The sequence below is a fragment of the Schistocerca gregaria genome, chromosome 3 (genome assembly GCF_023897955.1).
Source record: "Schistocerca gregaria isolate iqSchGreg1 chromosome 3, iqSchGreg1.2, whole genome shotgun sequence".
Taxonomy (NCBI): Eukaryota; Metazoa; Arthropoda; class Insecta; order Orthoptera; family Acrididae; genus Schistocerca; species Schistocerca gregaria.
In genome coordinates this window covers 786,883,300-786,900,403 of record NC_064922.1, presented here as the reverse complement: position 1 = coordinate 786,900,403, position 17,104 = coordinate 786,883,300, and the positions used below count along the sequence as shown (strand labels likewise).

At 37.5% G+C, this 17,104-nt stretch overlaps 1 long non-coding RNA gene and 1 other non-coding gene across 2 annotated transcripts; one reads left to right on the top strand and one right to left on the bottom strand.

Annotated features, from left to right (window-relative positions):
- Positions 1-7,323: 7,323 nt before the first annotated feature.
- On the bottom strand, positions 7,324-7,395 carry Trnat-agu (transfer RNA threonine (anticodon AGU)). The gene has a single exon. It is a non-coding gene; the product is annotated as a tRNA-Thr (tRNA).
- Positions 7,396-9,876: 2,481 nt separating this feature from the next.
- LOC126354235 (uncharacterized) lies at positions 9,877-10,594 on the top strand. The gene is made up of 2 exons (XR_007565285.1): positions 9,877-10,098; positions 10,220-10,594. It is a non-coding gene; the product is annotated as an uncharacterized LOC126354235 (long non-coding RNA).
- Positions 10,595-17,104: the final 6,510 nt, after the last annotated feature.

Sequence of the window (17,104 nt, the reverse complement as noted above, 5' to 3'; positions counted from 1 at the left end):
TAGTGTGGGAACAGTGTTACCAGTAAAGGCGGGTGTAGTGTATAAACAATAAGTGTCTACCGCTGTACGTTGGTTAGTGACGATGGTGAGGAAGGCGACGATGCTGGATCGCGGCTGCCGACGGCGCTGAGACTAAAGGAAGACGGTGCGTCATCGCGGAGCTGCGCTGATCTGCGAGACAGCTGCCGGCTGCGCCGAGCGGTCAACGGTGCCTTGCTGCCCCCCCCCCCCCCCCCCCCCTGGAGCTATTGCAGTAGGCGATTCCTGTGGCGGTACTCGACGCTACAGCTGCTGCTGCTGCCTTCAATACGTCGCGACGCGTCGCATCACGATTGCTGGTACACCGCGACGACATCATTCGTCGAAATCAAGCATTTAAGTTAAGTCAAAGACTTTTAAAATATTTATTAACTGCTGCTAACAAACTAAAAGATATGGAAAGTAGTGTACATTTCAGAAGGGAACCGGTCTCTGACCAAGAATCCTCAGGATCAGGAATTGAGTTTAATGAGGATGGTTCCATTAATCCCTCAAATATTGAACTAGAACGTAATTTGTCACCAGTAAATTATGCCTTTAATTTATATGAGAGTGCAGGGATGCAATCAATAAGTGAAATAGAAGTCAAAAGGGAGCCAGTAGAGTTGCTAACTTTGTCAGGTAGTGAAACTGAGCTCAATATATCTCCAGCTCAGTCAAGTCAAGAGATACAAAGTATCAAGGTCGAAGCTCCGGATTGGATGCAAATACTGTTTGCCAAACTCGAATCAAACCAAAATAAAATTGAGGCTAAAATTGAAAATAGTAATAAAGAGTTGGAGAATAAAATTGAGGTTAGTAATTAAGGGTTGGAAAATAAAATTGAGGCTAAAATTGAGGATAGTAATAAAGAACTAAAAGAAGAACTGCAATCAAAATGGAATAGTTTGAATTATAAGATAGATGCTATTCATCATGACGTTCAAGTAAAAGTAGGGCAACAGTTAACTAAAATGCATAGTACTTTCAAATGTGAAATAGATCAAATTCAAAAAAATTATCAAGAGGCAGATGAACTTTTGGAAGTGAGGTTGTCCGAAAGATTGAGCAACGAGTCCAAACTTTGCTCTGACAAAGTTAAAGAGGTACAAATTAAAGTAGATACTTGTCAGAAAAACATTGAGAAAGTAAAAGAAACCTGTACCGAAATTCGTGGTGCAGTGGAACAAAGATGTTCTGCCAGGATAGAAGCAGTAGAGTCACAAGTAGAGGAATTAAATACTAACATTGCTAACCTAGAAAATAGAGTAACCTCTGTTAATTCTAGTCATTCTACTGTACAGCATGTGACTTCAGTTGACGCCGCTTTTATAGGGTGTCGACAGTTTTTGCGCTTTGATCCTGATAAGTACATTCACCCTCTTGAATTTTGAAATGACTTTGAGGATGTTCTCCCCAACAATTGGTCAGAAAGAGAAAAAATTTCATTTATAAGAAGTCATTTGTCAGGTGATGCTTTGCGATGGTCAGCGGATGTAATGATCAAATGTAAAACTTTATCTGAATTTAAGTCTGCATTTCTCAACGAATACTGGTCACATAACAAACAAAATGATGTGTTAAGGGAATTCTGGAGTGGTAAGAAGTTTTTCCCAGGGCGTGAATCAGTAAAGGATTTCGCTAGGAAGTGGGTTTCAAGACTGTCACATTTGACAGAAAAGATGAAGCCAGATATGATCATTATGGGTTTAGAAGGTAAGCTGCCGTGGTACTGGCAGAAGAGGATCATTTCCGCCCCTAGAGATAATATAGACAAATTTATTGAATATCTGGAAAGAGTGGAAAGAGTAGCTGCTGCTGAGGAGCAGGTGCAGCAGAATAACAAATCTTCTAACAATCACGTACAAAATAATGGAAACGTGAACGTTAGAAATATGGAAGTTAGGCACACCAAAACAAACTATCGAAACCAAAGCCGTGGCAGAGGAAGAGGGGGTAGATACTCACCACGCTTTCGTAACAACTACTATGACGAAAGTGGAGAAGTAAATACTATGCCATTAAGACAAGAAGGGAGTCATGATGCTACTATATCTAGTGGTGTCACAGATGAACACAACAGGCCGCGTGTGGGAAACTAAATCCCGTCTATGAGGAAACTGGCGCTCACCAGGCGGTAACAGTAACACAGCCAGTAACGGAAACACAGACAATCAGCCAACATACACAGACAGACAACATGGATGACGAAATAAATACAGATAATACCAGTGATGTGTTAAGCCACTCTCACAAAATAGTGGATAGTATTTTGGATACACTAGAAAAATGGGTCAAGGAAGAACAGGAACTCAAGGTAGATAATGGGGAAGAAATAGATAATGGGTTTGAGTCTGATGGGAATAATGATGAAGTAAAAGCTTACATCTTCGATGAAAATGGCAATCTAAAAGCTGAAGTAGAAGTAGCAGAAGTAGAATCAGTACTGCAAAACTTTAGAGAGGAGGAAATGATGAATGAAGGGGGTAGAAATAGTAACGAGGTGAAAGAATCTAGTAGCTGTGTAAACGTGCCACAAATGGTTGAAGGTGACGACATTCTTATGAACAGCAATATTGCGCAGGGACGCAGTTGCTCAGAGGTAGAGGATAGTTTGGCTGATGTGCAGCAAACAAAAGTAGAAAAAGTCGTCAGATGCTTCAATTTAAAGTTAGTGGACAGATTAGAGAAAGCAGCTAAGATTATAGAGCATGATGAGCCCCAGGATGTAAATGTAATTGCAACTGATCAGAATTACTTTAGCTGGAAGAACATAGAACGAGATTTATTAGACGAGGTGTGTGAGCAACCTGTTCAATGTAAAATAACTCACCCTGTTATCAAAGTAAACATATCAGGAGTCACTGTGCGTTGTCTGCTTGACAGTGGCAGTGAAGCAAGTGCTTTATCACAAACATTTTTTGACACCATACCCAATAAAGAGAAGTTAACAGTTATGAAAGTAAGTGGCTTAAAGATTATAGGTGCTACTGGAAAAGTCTCTAGACCAGTTCAACACGAAGCTTTGATACCCATTGGTATAAATGACGTAGTAATAGATCATCCTTGTTTGATTGTGCTAGGCTTAAGTGTTGATATGTTGATTGGTACTTATTTCTTATCAAAGTACCAGGGAAAGATCAATTTTGATCAGAACAACTTAATTTTAACTTTACCTGACTCTAAAGTGATAAGAGAGTCTTTTATAGGAAGTCATATAGGCGGTAGTAATGAAACTTGGGAACTGCCTATTAGAGTAATAAAGAATAAAGGATACTTGCAGGAAAATTTGGTTTTCAGTGAGAATGAGGAAAGTGCTAAGGTTGAAGAGAGACACATCCTAAAGGAATTTAAAATTAACAGTAATTAATTACTGTAGGGAGTCTGCCACTCTTTGGCGGATACACGGTTTGGCGTACCGTGCAGTCCCAGCTGGGTGAAACTTTATTTCCTTTTCAAGTTTCATTCCCTTCTTCTGGTCTATCATAACAGGTAAAAATCACATATGTCTTCATGTTGTATATATGCTATTAGGTTTTAAGTATTCTTAGTAAGGATCTACCTAGTGAATGGCAAAACAAAAGTCTGAGTACCAATAAGAGGCAAACATGGCTAAAATAAATAAATTAAAATATTTCATGTAATTGTAAAGGGTTAGAAACTACAACTAAGAGAGACACTTTGCAGTATACGAAGTACGGTATGAATATGAATAATCCATGAGATTATGCAGAAGGTAGTATGTTGCTAGAAATAAGGTTGTCTGAAGGAAAACAGCGTAAGAAGGTAATGCTCATAGAGGCAAGCAATGGCGTTTTAGAATTAAATAAATGGAGATGTGTGGAAGTGGTGTGAGGATCGCACCAAATATATAGAAACAGGACGTCAATAGGCTGACAAAAGGAAAAGGGAGAAAGAAGTGGAGAAATGAAGTATTTTGAATCTGGAAGAAAAGGGAGAAAATGAATAAGGTGAAGAAGTGAAGTAAGTAAATTGAAGTAAATGATGTAGGATTAAAGAATAATTCCCTCACGTCTCGTGAAATGGTGAAAAACGCTAAATCTTGCTTGAGGCAAATAAATAGTTAAACAGACAACAGAAACACACAAATATTGGAAAATGCAGAAATTTGGAATCGGTATACTGAAAATAACTAATTTCTTTAGTAATTCATACAATAAAGCAAAGTGCTGGTCAGCAAATGACTTCTTTGATGAACTAATCCATACGATAATTAAGCCAGAGTACATTAAAACTAAAAGGTTACTCAATTTTCTAAGTTGAAGCAAGATCTTAATATATTAATTTGCTAAAAGAATTTTCACTATTTAGGAACCTAAAAGATTATTTATGAAAGAAGAAAGTAGGAGCTATTGTATCAGATATGACTTAGTGTTAAATGTCTTTCTGACAACTTCACAATTAGTAAAATAGTGCCAGAATATAAACTATAAAATGTACTTTGTCCTACCTTAGATATAAGTTGAAAACAGAAACTTAGACTGTATTGTCTGTTTCTCAGGGACATGCAGGCTGCATGAATGACTGACAACAAGCGGTAGGGAGATTGGAAGTAGAGACGCAAACCACAGTGAATACAATTTCCTCCCACAATTTTGTCAATCAGTGAAATTAAATGAGTGTTACAATAGGACACCCACCACAGTGCCGAGTATTATAGTAAAAGAAAAATGTGAGTGCGTTGCAGTGATAAAAGTCGTGTGTATTTTCTTTTTCAGGAAGAGACTGATTTTAAAGAAAAAAAAAATAACTATTTTGTAACCATTGAAAAATTTATATTTCCATGTAAATGTATGTAAATAATTTGTGAATGTCTTCTGTACTAGGTTTTCTATGTGTATATGAGTATGGTTATTTTGTGTATGTAGTAATAAGGAATTTCCTAAGAAGAAGCAACTTAAGTTGAAAGAGGTATACTAAAGTAATCCATCGCTTGTTTGTTCTTTTAGAAATTTAATTTTGTTCAAAAATAGATTTTCACGAAAATTAAAAAGGGGGTGATGAAGCAAAGCAAGCGCTGTATCATGTATAAGATACAGAGGCGAGCGAGTGCACGGGACTTACCCTAGTTCACTGCTAGTAGCGTCACGTCATCGTAACGCGCCTGCATATAGTATTGCACCACATTTAACATAAAAGTAAAAATTAAGATTTGTGTGTAAAACTTTGTTAAAGTATAGTTCTATGTAATAATGTTTCAGGTAACAAATCTTAATGTTATAAAATTAGTAGTTTACGTAAAATTCACGTTTTGAAAGAAAAATAGGAGGCGCTAAATAATGACGCTAGGAAGCCAAAATTTGGTGAGAAGGTGCAGTAAGAAGTCATTAATGAGTGGTGCTGGTTTCCAAAACCATAAAACTAAAATTGACTCCAGAATCCGTGTTTTTCGGAAAAATCAGAGGCGCGAAATAATAGAGCTACAATATTGAAAATTGGTAGGATGCTTCAGTTCACCCTAATAATAATAATGGAAATACCACAATCAGTTACCTCTTCTAGTTTTTTAGTAATTTAGTAAAAACTACTTTTGTGAGTAAAATGTACATAAGCATTATAGATTAAGTACTTTAAATTTTAATGATAAAACAAATTCTTTAAGACCAATGATCAGATAGGACAATTAACAAAGCTACACCAAGTTTTAGTCTTGTAGCATAATTAACAGCTGATACAAGTCTTGATAAAGCTATGGTTCAGAGGTAACAATCTACCGTTAGTTCCATTGTAAAAATTCTAGAGAGTAAAGTTTTAATTTTAGCGGGCTGAGATTTTCTACGTGCTTCTGTACTGCTCAGATGTATGTATACAAAAATTGAGAAGTTTGTAAAGCTATTATTAAATGTGATATTTAAGATTATGTGCCTGAGATAGCGGTCATTTGGAGGCCGCAGGCATCTGCATATGAACGGAAAGAACAGATGCTCTCTTGGCGGTACGCGCCGAAGCTATATAAAAAGAGCGGCAGAGGCAGTAGTAAGCTCACTCCGCATTAGACCAACGCCTAGTCCACGCGAGCTTAACGTCCGATCGCGCCTCGCCTCGGGTGACGTCATAGCGGGCTGTGACATGTGCGTACTTAGCAATGTAAACGGACATTGAAAATCGCGAGGACTGTACACCGTCCTGGATCGTTTAGACTTCGGTAACAAACTGTTATTGTGCCGTCCGTGTGAAGTATAATTCCGCGTGGCAAGTGGTGACTAACTCCACTTTTAAGGCGAGCATTAATTTTTTTTTTTTAACATTATTGCGAACTATTAATAGAGCACCGTTAGTTAGAGTAATGAACTATTCGGGAGGAACTTGCTGTAGAAGTCGCCTCTGAACTATTAAACGATTGGCTGAATTAACAATATTTAATGTCTTTAGCATTTTCAGAAGTTTCGAGTAATTTGTGTGAGCCTTTAAGATAATAAAATCTTGTTTGGAACTTTAAATTTTATTGAAGCAGCCCTAATCCCGTGAAGAACTATGGATATTTTTCGTTTAGCTGGGCTGTACAGGAATGTGGCCGTGCAGACTGGGAACTAAGGTCAGTAAGTTTCCCTTCGCTTTCTGACTGGCCACCAAATTAGTTGCCAGGCTCGCGTGATTTAAGTGGCAATGTTCAACTTTCATTCAACATTAAACAACGACTTCTTCGCCGTCCCACATATGTTGCATCGGCAATAGTCTGTTACGTGAAATGAACATTCAAACAACTCATTCGACAACTTCTTCGCCGCCCCACAGTGTGTGCACATTTGCAGTATTTCCCCATGCCAGGAAGCCATATGAGAGGTGTGAATGGACTAGTCCATAGTACATTGTTTTTAGTGTGTGTCTGTTAACTACTTTTGACATTTTTGTTGGTATCTTGTTTTCATAATATGTCAATTTAGTCTCTTTTATCAGTTTGGTGTATGTTTTCTTCTTTTCCCTACATGCATCCCTATTTTCTTGGTTTGGCGTTTACTGACACTTTTCATACATGCCTTTCACCTCTTCCCTCTCCCTTGGACCCAATTTTTATTCTTCTTATTTATTTCTCTATGTACTAATGGACATGCAATATCTATTTAATGGCCTAATGTTTTCAAGAACGATTCCCATCCTTTATCTAGGTTTTCTGTTACGTATACTTCATTGAAGTCTTAACTTTCCAATAGCCTTTGTAGCCTATCTATGTTTGTTTGCTTTTCAGATCTTATAATTAAATGTGTCCTTTGAGACTCCCGTCTCGTTATTATCTCTCGATAATGATCAAATATGATCGAAGCAGACTAAATCAATTAAAATTTGTGCCGCGACCGGGACTCGAACCCGGGTCTTCTTGCTTACTAGGCAGATATGCTACCACTACACCACCGAGGCACTATGGCAGACATAGCTGCACGAACTACCTAGGTCAGGTTCCCTCCCCACAAATTTTAATTGATTTAGTCTGCTTCGATCATATTTGTTTGCTTTGTTTGTCTAAACTCTTTAAATATTTCTTCTGGCTTTCCTATGTTGCCTGAAAATTCAACAACTACCCCATAGTGGTCTGCAATGGTCGTGTTTATGATTTGTACTGTCTGCCTGCTCTGTTGTACATTAGTGATCACATGATCTATTAATGTTCTTGTATTTTCCCATATCTCGTGGGATTGTCTACTGCTAAATGAAGCCCACAAGTTTTAATCAGATCTTGAAAACTTCTTGTATAACAGTTGTCTTTTAGTGGGTTAATATTTAGGGTCACCAGCTACAATTATATAGGTGAATTCCCGGCTATTCTTATCCAACAGTACTTCTTACTCTTTAAGAAATCCATTTATCTGACTGTTTGGTAATCTGTAGATACCTATTATCACACATTTCTCCCAAAATATGTTGCCTGTACTGCTGCAGTTTTAAACAGCATTTCTATACAGTTGTCTACTGACCATGGAATAGTACCCTCATTTTTACTGTGTACATAGACTACCACCCCTCTGCCCTTATGTTCAGATCTGCAGAAACTTGAAACTCTTTTATATTCCTGTATGCTGAAACATTAATTTCATTTCCTTTCAGCCCATGTTCTGAGATAATAAATATATGTGGTAACTCTGTAGCTACTAGTACTTCTGCCTTTATTAGAGCAATTCTTAACGACTTCACATAGAGGAGCTCCTGTTTTGATGACATTGGTGGCGTTTACACTGTGATAATTTCGTAAAATGTTTGTCATTCCTGTGCCATGATTGTCGGAGTATATACTGATTTCACGTTTATTCCTCGGCTCTTCACACAGTGTTGTCATTCTTTCTGTTCTTTATAGGCTTTATTAGTTATGCTAGGCGTCGAAATTTTGTCACTATTACGTGGCAGTATATGATAATTCGTCAGTTTAAGCACAGGACGGAAATTTGAATTTCACAGTGTCTTGAGACTGTTCAGTAATTTCGATTTCACAGAGATTTGTGTAATATAGCTTAATGAATCTTCAAGCATCTTGACGTAATTTCTGGTGTCTTTTAATTCACTGAGCAGCGATTGTGACACAGAAAGTTCTGCACTTTCAATGCACATTTTAATTGCCGATTCACGACCATTACACTTTGTAATGCAGTCACACGTTATTTCCTTATTATCGGCTCGCGTGAAACATTGAGAGTGGCACCATTTCTGAAATGTTGAGCATAATCGGAGTCCTTTTATCACTTTTTCACTACACAAAAAGACACTTGGTACAGAAAAATTATCGTTAAATGCGGAGCGTTTTACCACTGTCTGTATACCTTCCGCCATCTTGTCCAACCCTTTATAAATAACAGCATCATCAAACAACTGCCAGTAATGAAATTTTTTGAAGAGACTATGTGTACCTTGCGGCTCATTAAGTTTCTGCAGGATTTTTGTCACTGTTTCTGGTATCTTAGGTATCATTTACGATGAAACTGGGTCAGATGACTTGTTGCAGCTAATAACATTCATCTCTCAGAGTCCGAAGATTTTGTTGTTGAAAAGGAATTCCTATCTTCAAGATTCTATTAAGGGCAAGGATAATAGCTCTTGCATCCTGCATGTCGTTGTTGTCTGAGGTTCTCCTCAAACTGATAAAGAACATTTCTATAGAATATTAGCATGAAATGAAAGTTCAATAACAATAGGCATCGAACACATGCTACTTAGGACACTAGAGTCAACTGAAATGCTTCATAAGTCTAATTGCTGAGGAGAAACACTCAAACACTCCTTGTACATGCCATACGTTTTTGCATCCTAAACATGCATAAGGATCTCATTTTTTTCAGGTAATGATGCCTGTCATCAGCACTGTTCTAAAAAATGGATCTTGGCAGGACAAAACTTACTGTATTTGTCTGTCCATCCTTTTGACTGGAGGCCTTCTGGACCAGAGTTGTTCAGTACTGCAAGAAAATGAAACGCCTACAGCCATCCTTAAGATCTTATTTATTGTGCAGCTACCAGTTTCGGTGCTTCAGTGCGCCACCTTCAGGCCATAGTTGATGCTGACACAGGTAACACGATCCATTTATCCACCACATCAGGGGTCAACATAACAGTTGCCAACCATGGTTGGAGTACTGATACCATTGTTTACAGATAGTCTGCGTAACCATTTATGTTGGCCACTGATTGGGTGTATATATGGATCAGCATCAACTACAGCCTGAACATAGCACAATGAAGCGCTGAGGGCTGTAGGCGTTTCATTATCTTACAAAACGAAGCATTCTCATAACTGCTAACATCGTGGGTGTTGAGCCATGTTTGTATCATTTTCATGAAATATACTGTTACTGTGGTCTTGTATGTTCAGAATGTGTTTGGAGATATTCCAAAGATATTAGTTATGTAGAGATATTATGCTCGGGTTACACTAGCAAGTTATTGCAGCAATTTACTTGTGTGGAGGAACTTGCCGCGCGAGTTGCGAGTGTAAACATATCGCCAAGTCGACTTGCGACTGCAGCAATTCATTGTGGAAGTGACTTGCTGCACGTTTTCCGCTTCGAGTGTGCACACCACGCAAGAAGTATCTGCAAGTTACTTGCAACTTTTAGCATTTATTTCTATTTCCTACAAGTAGGAATCGCAAGTTATAATAAATATGTCGTGTGCACAACACTCATATTCAACATTTTACTTAATGTGGTGACTTAATTTTAGACAACCATCTTACATATTATATGCAAACAAATTTCAGAAATGGAGGAGAAACGGGAGTGGATAAAGCAGGATACAGAACATTTTATTGAAGCTGTGGAGAACTACCCCGAAATATGGAATGAGCATAATCGAGACTTTAAGGATAGAGTGAAGAAGATGAGCACATTAAATGAAATCTTGTCGATATTCGACATATCTGTAAAAGAAGTACATAGAAAGTAGCATAACCCCTTTGCTACCTGCATACACTCGCTTGTTGTTTTAGGCGTCTAGAAAAAGACGATGTGTAATTATTACATGTTCTATTTAATTAGCTTGTTACTTTCCATTTTATGAGCATTAGAAAAAAAATCATTTTTATAAGCATATCATTCTGTAAAATGCAGTTTATTTCAATAAAAATTTAATTGCATTGTTGTGTTTTCACGTACCTTCAAATAATTTCCCTTTTCGAGACGTTAAAAATGGCTCTACATACATCGGGCATGATCAGAGAAATCGTGCTGACGGGAATACGAAACAAGTACATTAGGGACTTGTATGAGTCTCCTAGAAAGAAAAGATTTCAAAATGCAAACGTTTTTTTGGTTGTATGTTTCACATGAATAAATGAAATGCCTATTTTATTCGTAGCTCATTTGCTGAAATAGCAGTACAGACGTTTGTGTCTCGTTTTGACTTGACGGGCGCTATTAACATCAACAAATACTCCAGATCATTTGAGGACATTCTGCAAAAGTTTTCAAAGGTATCCATGCTCTCGATACTAAGTTCTTGCAAAAGATTATTATAGGCACCATTTTGCGATCTTCTCACTATCTACTCTCTAACCCAAATACTTCTCTTTTTCACGTTTTGCATTACAATTACAAGAGCTGCAGCATATCTCACCCGCCTACTTGTCATTTTACACTTCGGCTGACACTCACAGTGGTACTGAAAGCATACGTAAACAGTATCAGCAAGTTGTTGACGCAAATTTCTTGCCGAAGAAATTGCGGAAGAATCTTGCTTAATTCTTGCACTGCTGTGCAAAAACAGCTGCAAGCGGCTAGCAATAACTTGCAGCAATAACTTCTGCAAGCGACTTGCTAGTGTAAACCCAGCTTTAGTGATGTAGGAAAAATATACCCCAATCGCTTCAAATCATTTTTCTATGTTGTTATGGCTGGTGTGTTTTTGAGTCAAAAAGTGGACAGATTTTACGACTTGATTTGCCTTCGGTTCTTAGAGGGTTTTCAAGTGACAGTCACTTATTTCGTCTTCTCTGTCAAATATGATCTTCTCCAAAAATACGTTCCTTGTATTTTTTTAAAATATGGCACTGATCAAACGCAAGAAATAGTGGTCGAATTGTATAATTTGGGTGAATAATTTGTGGCTTCAAAATTTTACCATAGGAAAGGTGTCTCATCATATATACATTGGTCTATAATTGTCAGTAGCTAGACATACTGTATGAAATTCGCAGTCCTTGATCTCTCAGCTAATGGACGGTGTCAAATTGTGTAGTTTCTTGCCTGAGATTCTTTTGGTGAAAACACAGTAGGCAGCCTGTACTTCGTGCATAAAATCGCTATCACGAAAATAGTAAATTTTTGATGGAAATTTTACATTCTCTCACGTTCTTGTCATTCTTAACTTCTAACAGCTTTTGTTAACATATGTTGTATGATCAAAGAAAGTGTCTGGCTTTCTATCATATTGCTGTTTTATTGCAATTTTATCCACTATCAAGGAACAAAATCTTTCAACCTCATTCAAAAGTTTAGCTTCTAAGGTTCATCTTTTTTACAACGTTTGTAACTCCTGTTTCGCATGAAGTGTTACCCATATAGCAGGATAGTGTGCTCATAGAAGATAACTACAAGGTATTTTTTCTAGAACATCTGTATGCTTTGGGTGAGACTGATTCCGGCACTATGTTCTGTTTTATAATATATTCTGTCCATCTGGAACAGGATTTTTTGAAATTTGATATTTGCGCTAGAAAAAAGGAATATTTTTCATTTGATGGACCTTGCTCTGCTGTTTTAATTATATATTTGAAAAAGCTTTGCGACAATTATTGTTATATGGCCCAACTCTTGAGCGGTTTGATTGAGTTTCTTTTCAAGACATAAAAGAGCACAGGAGAAATTTGTGGTGGGCAGCATCAAACCAGTCAGAAGACTGATGACAAAAAAAGTTTAAATTGCACTCTCCACAGTTTCAATCACAATTTATTTTGTTCTATTTTGATCACCTTTTCTTCTAAAATGTCACCGATGTCCAGGGAGACACCTGATCATGGGTTTGCCCAGTGCTTTCATATTTTCGATTTGTTTTTTTTTTTAATTTTTTTTTATGACACATTCAACGAATGTTTGGTAATAAGCCTGCGTTGTTGTCTGACTCCGCAGACTTTACATGTTAGATAAAAATTGAGAACTGAGGGAACAACAGCGTTCTGCAATTTCTTAATTTTGATCTAGGTCGATTGTCAGATTCTTGGAAATGAAGGCTTCATACCACATAAGATCTACTTGAGGCCACTCTGGCTGGGAAATTCGTCAAATGAAACTCCTTTGATTTTACCACTTTGGTTTGTGCAAAAAAAGGCACAGAGTACTACATAATTGCTTTCAGTAAAGTGAAACCAGTAACAAGACATTACTGTGTTAATGTAATATATGGCAGGATCATAAGAAATAACTTTGTTATGTGATTGTACTGACAAGGTGGCAAATTTGGGAGGGCATGTGAAACACAAAACACACATAAGATTTTTGCAAGCTCTGTAATGGTATCTTATACCAAATTTCTACAGCTATGTATCACCTTATAATGAAATAAATCCACCATAATCCCTTAATCACACCTTAACAGAGTACTCTCATAAATCTAGAAAGGGAAACGACAAAGCTTAATGTTTACTGCGTTTGGACTGTTGGTGCAGACATTTTCCAGCATACTGCACATTACTAGCGACACTGAGGCGAAGGTGGTAACTCTGAGATGTTTGCTGAATTGCATCCATGGCGAGCAAAGTGGCTAGGCTGGGAGTTGCCTTGACAACAGAGATGGGAGGGTGTTTCCATAAGGGCGCGCAAAATTTTGATAGAGCGTACAGGATGCTCCACTGAACCATTTGAGGTAGGGAACCAAATGGTGGAGAAGCCAGCTTAAGGAGATAACAGGGAACTTTTTTATTTACATTAGTTACAGTTAACTGCAGATACCATATTTGACACAATAAACATACCATTTGTAACTGTATCTAACAAAATTCACTGAAATTGATGGCCATCAACCTCAATGCAAGCATGACATCGGCAAACAAGATTCTGACACACTCTGACAAATATCCCTGGCGTGTTTTGAATCGCATCACAGGCAGATACAACTCTGGCAACTAATTCCGTCACCGTATTCACTGGGGTCTCATACACAAGTGACTTTAAGTCACTTCAGATATTCCCAGAGGAAATAATCAAGGGGAGTCAGGCAAGTAACCTTGCAAGCCATGGAACAGGCCCTCTCCTTCCAACTCAGTGACCAGGAGATACTTCTTAAGTAACTTCCTCATTTCCATGCAAGTAATAATTAATGAACATGTAAATAAACAGCATAGCACATGTTAAGTTGTACGCATGTTAGTTATAAATAAGCTGGAAAACAGTAAAACTAGACAAAGCAGTAGACAATCGATATCTACTTAAGCTGGCTTCTCCGACCTCTGGTTCCCTACGTCTGTATGTCAAATTGGTCAGTGGAGCATTCTCTATGCCCTGCTACATTTTTGCACGCTCTTACATAAATATACTGTATATTGAGACCTTTGAGACAGCTTAAGTATATCTTTCACCCTGTTTATATGGGGCTGCCAAACCCAGATTTCGTAAACCAATTTCTCAATACCGCTTCCGGGTGGTATCTAAACACTTTAAAATACATTCTGGAAATCCGCTTGTAGTAGCTGGTTTCCAATTGCACTATTGATTTTCGCTCCCATGAAAACACGACAGGTTTTGAAACGTGCTTGGGTTGTGAAGTTAAGTCTTGTTTTCAGAATATTTGGTTAATATTAATTTACTGTGCAGTGAAGGAGAAGCAGAAGTCTTAGACTGATCATGAAGCTGTCTACCTGTAATATTTTAAGTGAAGAGAAATGACAATTGTGTTCACTGAATCAGTAACTGGATCAGCTGTTTTCCAGAGGCTGTATTTAACTTAAGAACTTAACATGTAAAAACGACAGGGAAAAACAGTTTCCAAAATCTGGTTTTCTCCTTTCGAAAGGTGACACATGAAAACGTAGTGTTTGAGAGAAGTTCTGACACAATACCTCTCGTAATGTAGATATAAATAGGGCACGCTTTCGAGGTACGTCATCTGTTGACGTCACATTTTCAACATCTGTCATTCACATTTGGGGCACTTCCTGACATTTGCGGCCTCATGTTTCATGTAGTAATTACTTGTCACAGCTCTGTCAATGTGGCTTCATGTGTTTTTAAACATTAATAAAAATCATTATGTATATAAACAATGGCACACCTACAGAATGACACACAGTAAAGACAGGTTCACACATCCAACAAGGCGTCGCCACAGCCAGCAGCATACTGCAGTTGCATCTATGAACTCCTAGTTGTCAATGGCTTGTTCAGAGGTGCAACTTTTTTCATGCCACAAAAAGTTCAATTTCGTTGTACCTTTTTACATCACTTGACGAACTGTGAAACAAAACAACTGCATTAAATTACATAAAATCCATGGCAAGTTTGTCATCTGCAGATGACAAGCTGTAAAACAAAACAAAAAAAAACTGCACTGTATTACTAAAATCCAGGAAATCCACAGAGTGTGGTACCAAGGTATACATATATGCAAAATATACGAAAAAAAAAAAAAAAACATTGATGATGCTGAAACTTCAGCAAAACATGTCTGGGGAATAAAAATAAAACACTATGTTTTGCTCAAGGCACACCCTCTCCAAAAACAAATCTATTTGCAAATTATTTGTGGGAAGTAGCCTTGTGTGTGATGCGGCATCTGTTAAACTAAAAATTAGTCTTTTCGAAATGACTAGATCAACGAATATCCTACAATAAGATTTTAAAATCTTGCAACACTGAACTGTCTGCCGATTTACATAGCAATAAGTTGTTGGTTATTTTGCCAGAGCAGAGACAATTTTTGTCTTCGAATATTATTTCTTTATAAATATATTTGTGGCCCCTAATTCATCCCTGCGTGAAGTTGTCTTTAGACCTAGCATTTGGGTTTTATCTTCCTCAATTATTTGATGGATGTATTCCAGTCTCTGTCTTCCTCTGCAGTTTTTGCACTCTGCAGCTCACTCTAATTCCATAGAAGTCATTCCCTGATATCTTAATAGAAGTCCTATCACTCTGCCCCTTCTCCTTGTCACTGTTTTCCACAAATTCCTTTCCAAAAACTTAAAGACTATGTTTGATACTAGTAGAGTTCTCTAGGCCACAAATGCCCTTTTTGCCAGTGCTAATCTGCTTTAGATGTCCTCTATGCTCCGCCCATCATTGGTTATTTTGCTGCCTAGGTAGCACAATTCCTTAACTTCATATACTTTGTGACCATCAGTCCTGGTGCTAAGTTTCTGACTATTCTCATTTCTGCTACTTCTGATGAGCTTTGTCTTTCTTTGATTTACTCTCAAACCATACTGTGTACTCATTAGATTGTTCATTCCCTTCAGGAGATCATGTAATTCTTCTTCAATTTCACTTGGGATAGCAATGCCATCAACGAATCGTATCATTCATATGCATTCATATTGAATTTTAATTTCACTCCTGAAACTTTTTTTTTAGTTTCATCATTCAATACATCAATTAATTCTCAAAATCTCATCACTAAGTTAGGTATTGGTGTTGTTTTTAATAAAAGTAAGAAAATGACTCAGAGAAAGAGTAAAAATCACTAGCTGCTCTTATGTTCTAAGGATAAATGTGGCCCTTTGCTGCAGCATCTGTGATGATTTTGTTCTGTCTTCGCACACACTTGAGATAGGCGCAAGTGACTATCACATTTGCCGAACACAGTATCAGCACAGTCTGGTGACAGTGTGTAGCAGTCATTACTGCTTAAAACAAAGTTATTACACTTCGATAGTTTACAGAGTTTGACTGATACAATCCAACTGCGATAACTTTTGTGCAGAAGATATTACTAAAATGATAAGTACATTTTGTAAAATGTTAACTGTCAGATATTTTTTAAAAGTCTCTTTTCTAACATGTTTTCAGAACTTGTATTTGGCAAGAATAAGCTTATTTACTGATGGCTGGTATAGAGAACAAAACTGGTAACAGTGGGTACTTAATGTTTTCAGAAAATATGTGAAAGTAAGAAAAAACATTTCAAACTGTCAAGAAAAAAATAATGTGATGAATTTAATTTAAAAAAATAACTACCATACATTGTAATCAATCCACAAGCACACACAGAGAAATTCATGTAGAAAATGCCAAAAAATATTGTCAGAATGAAAATGGTATTGAGGGGCTCATTTTACACAGTTGTATCATTATCTACTACTGCATAGATATCAGAAATGTTTATTTTTGTTACAGCTCAACCATCAACACCAACCAACTAGAGATCTCTGCCTCTAGTTCGCATTTGTTGCTGCAGAGACTGGCAGGGGCCACTAGGCTATGCGTATGTTCAACTGCATCCTTTGATCCACACTGGACACTCCAGCCACCCTGTCATTTACACCATTTCCTCTTCTATTTGGACCATGACTACATGGAGCAACCCATCATCCTATATCCACTCTTCCCTTCCAACAGTATTGTCACCATTTGCAGTCACTTCCTTTACCTACACTGCCTTTCACATGGCCTCTTCCACATCTTCAACAACATTCTTTGTCTATCCCCCATTTCCAACT